The sequence below is a fragment of the Antechinus flavipes genome, chromosome 2 (assembly GCF_016432865.1).
Source record: "Antechinus flavipes isolate AdamAnt ecotype Samford, QLD, Australia chromosome 2, AdamAnt_v2, whole genome shotgun sequence".
Classification (NCBI taxonomy): Eukaryota; Metazoa; Chordata; class Mammalia; order Dasyuromorphia; family Dasyuridae; genus Antechinus; species Antechinus flavipes.
This window is the reverse complement of record NC_067399.1, coordinates 88,429,689-88,442,096: the sequence shown is the minus strand read 5'-3', so window position 1 is coordinate 88,442,096 and position 12,408 is coordinate 88,429,689. Positions and strand designations below refer to the sequence as shown.

Genomic DNA, 12,408 nt, shown 5'->3' with positions numbered 1-12,408 from the left:
TCTGATGAAGATTTCTAGATCTTTAAGGTACAGTTGTCTTTCTTTTAATGACAGTTTTGGTATAGTTTTGAATGGAAAGGGGAACTTCGATAATAAAAATTGTTGTTTTTCAGTCTTCAGTACTCTAGTCCTTTTATTATCTTGCCCATGACAAACATTTTTTCCTCCTTTATAGCAAGGGTTAGCAACTATTTGTTGTTATTTTTTTTTAAAGTGATCTCATGGTTTTTCCGGTTTCAAGAAGAAAATACATTACGGTAACGAAGTCATTAAACTTGTCTGAGGATTAATTAAGCAGTTTTGAAAGTTTGTTATTTTTGGTGTTTTTCATTTTTGATCAATTTGCTTTGTATACTGTACATGGTACATGGTATTCTGTATAACTTACTCTGTTCTATTATGGACTTGAAAAAATTTTTAAACGCTTACCTTCAATCAGAGGTAATAATCACATAAAAAAAAATCTCTAAATCTCTCTCAACTGGATAAATGCATATTAAAATAATTCTGAGATATCACCTAATTTTATTTTTATTTTATAATAATTTTAAAATTTACAACTTAAAAATATGCAACCCTTTGACCCTGAAATACCACTATTCAGCCTTTATACCAAAGAGGTTCTTTATTTTAAGAATATAAATGAAAAGGATCTGTTTATACAAAAATATTTATAGCAACTCTTTTTTATGGTGGCAAAGAACTGGAAATTGAGGGAATGTCCATCAGTTGGGAAATAGCCAAACTGTGGGATATGAGTGTGATACAATATTATTATGTTTGCATGAAGAGTACTATATCTCACTAGTTTGGCATACTTTGTTATTATTTTAACTTATTACAGCAAGCTTTGTATCACTGTAATAGAACTATCCATAATAATCTTATATAGACCCAGGCTGTAAGATAGATACACTGTACTAATTATTTACTTGTGAGAATTTTCATAGGCAACTTTAAAAATGTATATATTTCATTGAAGCATAGATTGGATTGTGACAATAAATATTCATTCTTTTAATTTCTTTCTAAATTCCCATCAGTGGCTAAAGCTGAGGTTTTTCCATATGAAAAGAAAAAGCTAGAAACTCGTTGATTAGCAGATACAATTAAAAGCAAACAATTTTTAAAAATCTAGTTTCCAAATTAAAATTATGCCTAAAATAACTCTTAAGATTTTAAAAGAAAAAAAAAAAAGAATTACTTTTGTACTGTAAGAAATGATAAGCAGGACTGGTTTCAGAAAAATCTGGGAAGTTTTATATGAATTGATGCAAAGTGAAATGAGCAGAACCAGGAGAACATTATGCATTATATGTAATCATTTAATTATAGCATTTGAATTGAAATATAATTCTGCTTATTGAGAATTCTTAGAATCATTATTCTCTTCTATTAATCTGTTGATTAGCTCTGGGTATTCATCTTGTGATTAATTAAGTGACCAAAGGAATGGCTTTGGTTTTCTTTGCTGTTGTATTTTTTTAAAAACTTAATTATCAGATTGGTTAGAGAAGATTGTGTGATTATAATTACCTATTGATTTTGCTTTCTTTACAGAATGACAGGGAGAGAATTTTTCTCTCGTTTTCCAACACTTCATCCCTTTCTTCTCAAGCAACTGGAAGTTGTGGCCAATACTGTGGATAGGTAAGAGGGAGAGGGAGGGAGAGAGGGAGGAAGGGATAGAAGGGAGAGAGAGGGAGAGTGCTTTAGAGCATGCATGTATATTTTGGAAGGAGTGGAGAGGGAAATGAAATGGAGGAATCTGGTTATTTTGTTAAATGATCTTTCTCTTAAAATATTTAATAATTAATTTAATATTTACAATTAAAAATGAGATTCAGAATCTCACTTTAGGTAGCCATGCTCCATTAGAAAAACCAAAAAAAAAAAAAAAAAAAATCAAATCTACCAACCATGTAGTACTGAATTTTGAATTACAGGATCTGGATTCAAATTAAATCTCTGTTGCTTACTTCCTTTTTGATATCAGTCAAGTCACTTGGTGAAATGGACCTCTGTTCCTAATTTATAAAATCAGAAAGTTAAATGAAACATCTCTAATGTCCCTTATTACCCTATCTCCTGTCGATGCTCCTATATGTTATGCACTACCTCTTGCTGCCTTGTTTTATGAAAGCAGATTTGTTAACAAAAATTTTCATGTAAGTCAGTTATTTGTAAGCTGGATCTTCTATACTAATTGTAATAGAAGAATTTGCTTTTTAAAAGAACCAATTAGTTATATATACTTCTTCTATAAACTAAAGATGTTTTTAGTGTAAACAACTGTCCCTAACGTACCTGAATAATAAATCTCTGGGTTTTTATATATGAAGTTTGCTTAATACATCTACATGAAATCCATAAGTTCAAGTGTGGGCCACAGACACTGACCATTGTCTGGACGCAACACATGGGCTAATCTGATCACTTATGTTCTGCCTTTCTGATCAAATGGGAGATTTGGCAAAGAAGGAAGAAAGGCAGACCCATAAACAATGAGAGCAGACTACAATAGCCTGGGTGCTAGGCCTTCATTGGCTCTGGCCCATTCACACATGTTATATTAGCAATATCACTTTAGTCTATATATTTGTTAAATTTGCCATGTATTTCCAAGATCTATAAATATCATGGCAAAACCACCCCCCAAAACCAAAAACAAAACTGAACTTGAGCTAAGGTATCTATTACAGGAAATATTTATGATGAGAATTCAGTTATGTTTTTGTTTAGAAATTATTCTTATAGTTTTTTATGAAGAACTTACAGCTCTTAGTGAACAAAAATTTACTTGTATTCTCACAAGTATATTTGAATTTTAGGAATCCAGAAATTAGGTTCAATTGACATTGTACCTGTGTAGTTGGTTGAATATAGAATATCCAATGAAACCAATGATTAGCTTTGAGAGTTGGATTATAAGCATAAATTTAGTTCCATAAGCCACACATAAAGTAATGATGATAGTAATAATAATATATGACATTTATGTATTGCTTTAAAATTTTCAAATTATTTGACAGATGCTTTTCCACACATTAGAAACTCTATCTCCCAATTCTGGGCATTTTCTCTGGCAGTCCTCTCTTCTCATTTCCCTTCTCCTCTTGACTTTCTTGACTTCCTTTAAGTCTCAGCTAAAATCTTACTTTCTATAGGAAGCCTTTCTCAATCCTTCTTCAATGTAGTACCTTTCCTCTGTTGATTATTTTCAGTTTATTCTGTATTTGGCTTGTTTGGACATGTTTTTGCATGTTTGTCTTCCCCACCTTAGACTAAGCTGCTCGAGAATGAAATCTGACTTTTACCTTTTATTGCATTCAGTACTTAGCACAGTGCCTGGCACATAGCAGGCACTTGGTAAATGTTTGTTGACTGATTGATCTTCACAACAGTACCATGAAATATAGACCATTTTACAGATGAGGAAACTTAGACTGAGAAAGATTAAGTGATTTGCTTAGTATTGCATAGCTAGTGAGCCTCTGAAACAGGATTCAAACTGAGGTCTCTCTGAATCTTACTAAAGTGCTCTATGAACTATATCCCAGAACAGCTATATTTCACCTATTCATACACTCATTCACTGAATATTTATTAAGGCACTCTGCCAGGTATTGAGGGATATACAAAGGTGAATAAGACATAGTCTCTACTCTTAAAGAGTTTATCACTTAGGACTGTAACTGAAGATAAGGCATGTCCACAAAACAGTGAAATCAGTTTATAAGGGAGATGTAAACAAAATATGCTGAAAATTCCTATCTTAAAAATACAGACTTATACACACCATTAATTAAACAGTTTAAACTCTAAAACATGTTTGAATACAACTACTTCACAGAGTTGAAATATCTCATGACAAATTGATTTAGATTGTATTTAGAACTCCAAAATTTTCTTATTTTTTTAACTGCAGTGACAACAGTGAATTGAATCTTCACCCAAATCTGTTTCTCTTGCTGCTGATCTTGGGAAAACTGTACCCTTCCCCTATGGATGGTGCTTCCTCAGCACTCAGCATGGCACCCTTTGTCCCCTTCATTAGGAGGTAAAGTTCATACATCATTGTAATATTTGGGGGAAGGGGGGAGCAGTAGGATTTACTTTGATCTTAATTTTAAAAACATTACAGTTATCCTTTCCACGTCATGACTTTCTCCATCATGCTTGTGATATATTGTGAGTTAGCATAAGAAATCAGCTGGGAATTTTGAGGGAGTCTAGCAGATGCTGCAGATGACATACAAAGGCCAAAGGACAACATAGAAAAAAAAATTTAGAAACTCAGAAATGCATAAAATATATGTATAGCATTGTACAATATCAAAATATTTTCATTTAATATCACAAATATGTACAATTTATTTTTTAAAGTTAAAATAAGCAAGACAGCTAGATTTCTAGGCACAGTGGATAGAGTATCAACTCTGAAGTTAGAAGAACCTGAGTTCAGATATGGCTTCAGGACACAGACATGTACTAGTTGTGTGACCCTGGCCGAGTCACTTAACCTCATTGCCCTCCCTCCCCCAAAATAAAGTAAGTTAAAATAATAAATAAGTTAACTTATCTAATTTAACTTTGCAAAACAAACACAAAAGCCAGCAGATGATACACAAAGGCCACTTACTATATTTTACATGGATTTTCTAGATCATGTGGGGCAGTAGCTCCTTAACCCTCGTAATATAGAAATGTGGAAGGGATAACTGTAGGAGGTGCAGATCAATCAGTGGTCTGTGACTGTGGCTGGAGGTCTTCTTGGTACTAGGTGCTACAGATAGAAAGTCCCAAGGAACAGACCCTGCCCTTCAGGGACCTTCTCCCTGCGAAAGAGACTGCGTACAAACAGAAATAAGCTGAGGATAAATAAAAGGCATTTTAAATAGGGGAAATGCTAATGGCTGGGAGGTTGGGGGTTGGGAAGGACTTTCTGTTGAGGATGATGCTTGAGCAGGAGTGCCATATGGGAGGAACACTGGGAAGACCACACTGGCCGGGTGATAGAAGGGTAAGGAAAAGAATACATTGTGAGACTAGAAAGACAGGTTAGGACCTGCTTGTGAAAGGCTTTAAAAACCAAGCAAAGGAGTGGGCCTTTTATTCTTTAGACTCAACAGGGGAAGAACTTTCACCGATGCCTTTTGGAATAAAATTTGGAACCAATATTTAAGACAAATAGTCTATTTGATCTTGCGTAAGTAGTTGAAATTCAGATTTTATCCATTTCTCCTTTAAAATCAGTGTAACAATACATGTCTTGTTGGCAAGTAAGGAGTTACTATTCACTATTAAAGTAATTGAGGGTCTGGATATGTCTTAGGAAATTTTAGAAGTAGAGAGAAAGAGGGGTAGGAAGTAAAATAAGGCTTTGTGGATAGAGATATATAGAAAGAGATGGGTTTCTTTGGATATGTTCATTCCATATATGGTTTTCTTTCTATTCCCTGAGGGGGTTAGAAAATAAGTGCCCTATCATGTATACGTATACATGTACCACATGTATATGTGGTACATAGCTTAAGATTCCAGGCCTCTGCAAAAGAGCCCCTAAAGCGAGTGAAAACGTCTTGTGCAGCTTTGAGGAAGCTCCCAGTAGATCTTGGAGTTGCTAACATCCTGCGTAGCCTCCACAAAGCACTCCCTACTTTCGTGTTTACACAGCTGATGGGGCCTGGAACAGAAGGATCTGAGGAGCAAGCCTGAGAGCATGCCTTCTCTTGATTATTTTTGTGGTTTCCTGGTCTCTGCCTTTTGGTTCCATACAGTTATCTCTTAGGTGTCTGACTACGAGAAATCATTAAAAAATGAGATTGTCGGCAAGTGGCAGCTGTCATTGTTTGCTTGATGCATCCCCTGACATCTTCAGCATCACCTGTACTTGCATCTTGGGTGACTCATTCACTCGACTTATTGGTTTTTGCTTCCCAAAGGGCAAGTAATGTCTGAAGCCCACTTGCTCAGCATTGGGTGATTCATTTTAGGAATGTGAATGGCAAATCTTACTTGGAGGTTCCCCTTATTAAAACATGTACTTTCATTATTAACTTAAAAAAAAAAAAAACACCAGCTAAGTAAAATCACAAAAGGAAGCCTGGAAAAAAATAAGTGTACAGTCACAATAGCATGGAACAAAGATAAGAATTAGAACATTCTATTAGTTTATGTTGAGAACATCTAATTCAGGGGAGCCTTTTACTAATCTTCCAGAAATGCAAACATTGTACAATGCATCCCATATGCCAGAAATTAGTACTTAATTGAAAGTACCTGTTGTATGTAGTCATTCCTATTCAGAATACTCAAACTCTCTCACCAAAACTCCTTTATTAACTATAACAATTATAGTTAATATTTACCAAAAACTTACTATATGACAAGCACTGTCCTAAGTACTTTATGATTATTACACAACAACTCTGGGAGATAGGTGCTATTATTATCTTCATTTTATAGATCAGTAAACAGAAGTTAAATAGTTGACTTAGCTAGAATGAATATGAGGTCTAATTTGAACTCAGGACTTCCTGAACTCCAGGCTCTGCATTCTATTCACTGTGCCACTTAGTTATCTTACTTTAGGGTACCATGTTTCCATGTCATGTGCTATATTTCAACAAATTGAATTGTTTTAAATATGAAAATCCATTATTTAAATAAAAAGTATATCAATTTAGTAAAACAAACAAACAAACAAACAAATAAACTTCCCTTCATAACTACCCTTAATAATATTTAGAGGTGGAAGGGACCTTCAAACCATTTGATATACTCTCACCCCAAGCCCATTCATTTTGTAAATAAGGTTACTCAGTCTCAGATGGTTAAGTGACATGGCTGAGGTCCTATAGTTAGTGTTAGCCTTGGAATTTGAACCTCTGCTTGTGACTCCAAATTCAGACTCTTTTTGCTATTACCAGTCACCTTTCTTTTGAGAAAAGTTCCCTAGAGTCCAGACCAAGGTCTATAGTTGATTCTCTAGTTAACAAACATTGATTTATTGAATGTCCATGGTGTGTGACTATCATATAATCTAATATGAGCATTGTAGCAGAAATGTGAAAGAAATATTAGTCACATTAGCTCCTGTCCTCTGGGAACTTTTGATTTACTTGGAGACATTAAATGTACACTTAAGAAATAATCATCTTTACTTACCAAAAGAAAAAGATAAAAATAAAGTGAAAAGATTAAGAAATTGAGGTTCTTCATACAAAGGAAATCCAGAGGGAAGATAATTCATGTCCAGAGTCCTGGAAGGTTCGGAGGAAGCCAGTTTTGATTTCTGGATTCTCAAAAAAAGCTTTTTAATAATAAAAAATGAAATGGAAGGACATTCTTTATTGAGAGAAGAGGGAGCACAAAAGTTACTTTTCTGTAGCATTGTCAGACAGCCCTGCCTTAGTTTGTTTGATACTAGGACCAAACCCTAATGGAGAGTTTCACAGTTAACAAAAAGAGTTTGACTTGGCAGAGGAAGGCTATTCAGTAAGGACGCCTTGTTGATTCAGCTTAGACCGGCTTCTGGCTTGCCCATGGCAATCCACAGGTCAGGAAGGAGCAGGAACCCCTTGTGGCTTTTTGTGTTCAGCTGACCAGGAGGGGATGTCCACAGCCCAAGTGAGCCTGTAGTTGCCTGAGCTAGTTAAGTCTCTTGGACAGTTTAAGTACCTTTTAAGGAAAACAACTAGACCAGCCCACAAGGATGAAGCTCTGGCAGAGAATCCTCTGACCACATGCAATAATTAGCTCATCCTGGTGAGCCAAATTGCCTTTTTCAAGTCATCAATGACTTTTAACCTCCTGAAAGAGATAGCAATCTGGGTAATTATATGAGGTACTTGCACTCCTTATTCACTTAATCTAGGAGAGCTGTTGACCCCTAGTAGAGAGTCTGTTAATAATATACTAATACACTACTAAAAAATAATACTTTTTATCTATCCAGAAATAAATAGGATATAGGCTTTGACTTTTTTTTTTTTTTAAACAATAGTAGGGATATATTGGGTTAAAGCATGAACTCTTTTAAGACTAGTTCCCTTTTTGGAACAATACTATATACTTTTGGCCAGGTTATAGGGATATTCCATGACCATTGAGCACAGCAAAATTAACCAGCCTTCATGGTGATTGAATCTAGGGCCTCAGCCACCATACTCCAACCAGCTGAGCTAACTGCCTACAGATGTGTGTTAGTATATGGGATAGGGTTCCTTTGAGCTGCTTCATGTGTGAAGAGAAATTGCATGAGAGCATCTGGCAATCATACTGAGAGGCTCAATGATTTGCTTCATCTGAGTATACAATAATTGATGATGTTTGATATTTTTTAACCTAGGATTTATAGTATAATGCAATTTGCTGTTCATGACCTACATGCAGATCCCACACACATGTACATACATGCACATAGACACAGGCAGCTTATTGGTTAATTTTAGCTTCAAATTTTCTGATTTTTAATTATTTCTTTAATTTTCTTTTCCTCAAACTTCTTGGGCAGATTTGAGTTGCTATTTCTGGCCAGAGGTTAGGGAAAGATGGGAAGTAAAGACAGAAAACCAATTCCCTATCTTGTAGGATAGACTAGAATGCTGCCTTGGGTGAAGAACAAATTCAATTCTGATGAACAGAATTAGTCACATATAAGAACGTGAAAGATGAAAGTGCAGATCTTTCCCCCATTTTTGTGACTTTTTAGTCAGTTTCTCTGTATCACCCAGGCAACTTGTACTGTGACAGTCGCCTCTGATTCAAGGTAGATGTACTGCTGGGAATGTAAGAGATTATAAACAGTATCCAACAGTATAACTTGGAAATAGTAATATTTCTAGACAAACTTATCTCCTAGCCAAAACTGAATACTCAACACAAATCTCATACTCTCCATGAAACTTTTACTGATTCTCCTAGTCCATAATGACCTTTCCTTCCTTTCCTCTCTACTGAACTCATAGCAGCTATTTTGTAGCTCTCTCTTGCTTTTATTCAGTATTATTTTATACTATATTTATTATTGGTTTGTTTATGAGATATATCACTTAATAGACAGTAAGTTCCACAAGGGCAAAGAATTGTAGCTTTGAATCTCTCCAAGCACTTACTCCGTCATTCTGACTGTGAAAAGTGCTTAGATGTTTATCAAATTCTAGAAAACTTTGTCTTTATAGGTGAACAGTGGATTGCAAAGTGTGTACTTATTATTCATTGAAATTTTAAGTACAAATCTTCAGTAGAATGTAAATTCCTAGGACGAGCTCTGCATCATTTTTCATTTTTACATCCTCAACTGATAGCAGGGTGTTAAATAAATGTTTCTTGCCTTTAATCCCTGTTGTGGTAGGAGGCATCTTTGTGAACTTATTAAACAGGAGGCATATCCACAGTATTGGGTTGGTTGTGTTTTGGTTTTGTATGATAATTTATGTAGTTGGAAGAGTTCTCATTAGGCTTTTGGACACTGAATAGAGCCGAAGTGGAATTTTCCATGCAGTGGGAGTAGAGCAGAAGATTGAACAGAGATTGTTGCACACAATGACAAGAGGATTAAATGCTCTAAGGATAGACTTTGGTTTCCTTTTGGTATTACACATTCTCACCTGCTACTCTTCCCGTTATTTACAAACCAAAGTCATTTTTCCTTCCAGTGTCCTGCGCTTGAGAATTTATTTACTCATCTGTTGAGTTTTAGGGTGTTCAGATCTTTTCATAAATTTATTATGTTCATATTCTTTTCTAAGTAGAAGAGAGCCTACAGACTTCTACAGAATTTCTACCATCTTGTTGTGTCATTAAGCAAATTAGTGACAAAGGTAGGGAAACGTGGCTTCTACAGGCTGCTCCCCCTAGGCATATCTTCATTAAACTCACTGCAGGGAAAGTGAGATTGGAAGGATCCGAGTCTTTGTCCCAGGAAGGCATTGAAAAAAACCCATCCTTTCTTTATACCCTGATGGCTTAAACCAGAAGCTCAGCAACCGCATGGAAAGGGAAACCACCCCCACTGCCTTTGCTTTTTTTTTCTTTTTCAAAGCCTGCCCAAATGTCCTTTTTTAAATTTGTCAATGGATTTTCAGTAAATTTTCTTTCCAGTGCCTTTCAGTTATTATTCTCTTGAAATAACTTATCGATGAAATCTGCTTTTTTTTCCTCTAACAAATATTACAATACAAAGAGCAGAACAATTTTAATTACACATATGGCAGTGGAAATCAACAAAAGAAACCTACATTATGGAAAGCTCTTCAGCTGAAATATGAAAATCAAGCTGAACATCAAAAATTAAAAGACATATGTATCTTATATTATTAAAGAATGTCATGGACATCTTTTGATGGCATTACTTAAGAAAAATAACAACAGAGAAGTAAAGAATGGGTCCTTTCAAGCTTATTCTATTGAGAAATAGTAGATTGTGTGTGTGTGTGTGTGTGTGTGTGTGTGTGTTCCCCTTGCAAATTACACAATCCAAAGAATTATCAGTTTTCTCCTCACTCATCTTGTGATGTTTAAGGAGTTTATTTTTGGTTGCCTAGGGTTGCCATTTTTGTAACATGTGAAGGCTGGTACCCTCTGAAGTTGCTCTCATTGGCAATTCCTACTCTTGCAGTAGTGACATGAAGAACTATTTCCTTCAAGAGAGCACATCATCTGAGCTGTCTTCCAAGAGTCCTATGGCGATAATGAGGCAGAAAATGCTCTACAGATGGGGAAGTAAGCTGCAGTTAAATAGTGTTAAAAAAGAAAACAATGTCAGTTTAGCTTTCTCTTCATTCACCACCTTCTGAAGCCCTTTTCCTTCCAATTTTATCCTTCCAGCTTTATCTCCCTCTTTTCCCTAAACATGTCTATACCCTAGCCAACTAAGAATACTCTTGGTTTCCCAGATATGCTGGAATCGCTGACTACCTTTGGTTATGTTGTACTTCCTATTTACAATGCTCACACCTTCATCTTTGCATATCCATAGTCCCTTTTTCACACAATACAAATCCTATCTTGTTTGCCAAAGCCTGCTGTGGCTTATTCTAGTGCACATGAAGCTCCTTTTTCAGAGCTATGGTTGTGCTTGGCATTTAATAATACAATCAATTATATTATTATTTGAGTAAATGTTTAACATACATATGTTTGCTAATAATTGTTATTTAGTATTTTAACTATTACTATTATATATGTATATCTATAAAAACATATATAAAATAGTAGCTCACATGTATTTGCTAATTGTTATTTTAATATGTTAGGTATTATTGCTATTATATATGTACATCTAGAAAGTGTATATAAAATAGTAACTCATGCATATAGAATATATAATAATTTATAATAATAATTTATATGTATATGTAGTATATAATTATAATACCTATGTATATGTAATATATAATAGTAATTTATATGTATATGTTATACATATATATGATACTTAACTTAATATGTAATATATGTCTATGTATATATAATAGTAATAATAGCTAATATATATCATTTTCAAGCACTATGCAGAATGCTTTATAATTATTATCTCATTCGATCCTCATAATAATTCTGGGAAGTAGATGCTGTTATTATATTCATTTTGCAGATGAGGAAACTAAGGTAAACAAAAGTGAGTTTTCCAGGATGATCCATGCAATAAGTATCTGAGCTTGGATTTGAACTTGGTTCTTTCTGACTCCATGCCAGCATTCGCTACTGTGCCTCCTAACTGCCATACACATACATATATAAACATATGCATGCTTATATACATAAACACTGTATAGATATGTATATATATACACATACATAAATGTATATTACATATATATGTATACATTTTTTCATCACATTATAAACTTTCTCACTTGAAATGAACAAAATATAGATCTGCCTTTAATTCTGTAAAGTTACATATCTGCCACTCTTTTCTTCATCTTCCCCCATACACACACATCCTCAAGAAAGTAAGGAACTGTATAGTTCTTAGAGTATCCCATGAGGTCTCTCCATGGTATGTTCCTAAATGACGTACTTCTGTAGTTAATCCACTTAAACTTGGCTTCTAAGCAACATCTATAACTTTATTATTCAGAAAATATATCTGCAAACATTTATTCGGCTTGTATGATGTTATGTCTGAAAAGCATTCCTTATTAATTTAATTATCTTTTCTTTGTGGGGGTTTTTATTTTTGCGGTTCCAATATTTTTCTTCTTCCCAGATGTCATTGGTCATGTTTACTGAAGCCATATTTATTTTCTGACAGGAATAGGGGGCATTTGGCCCTTTTTGGATCTGAAGATACTTTTCTAATGATGGATCAGAATAGATCACTCTCAATCTCTCCATCCTTCTTATGAAGGAATCTTCTTTGTGAGGGAGAGAAAGTGGGTATGAGAGAATAGAAAA

General features: G+C 34.6%; 1 protein-coding gene across 1 annotated transcript in view; it reads left to right on the top strand.

Moving 5' to 3' along the window:
* The first annotated feature begins 1,546 nt into the window (after nucleotides 1-1,546).
* The window catches only part of ZFP36L2 (ZFP36 ring finger protein like 2), a 252,540-nt gene continuing 241,678 nt past the window's right edge, over nucleotides 1,547-12,408 (top strand). Inside the window, exons 1-2 of the transcript XR_007950307.1 lie at nucleotides 1,547-1,650; nucleotides 3,929-4,060. The gene's annotated coding sequence lies outside the window, so the exon portion shown is untranslated. The remainder of the gene's footprint in view (nucleotides 1,651-3,928; nucleotides 4,061-12,408) is intronic.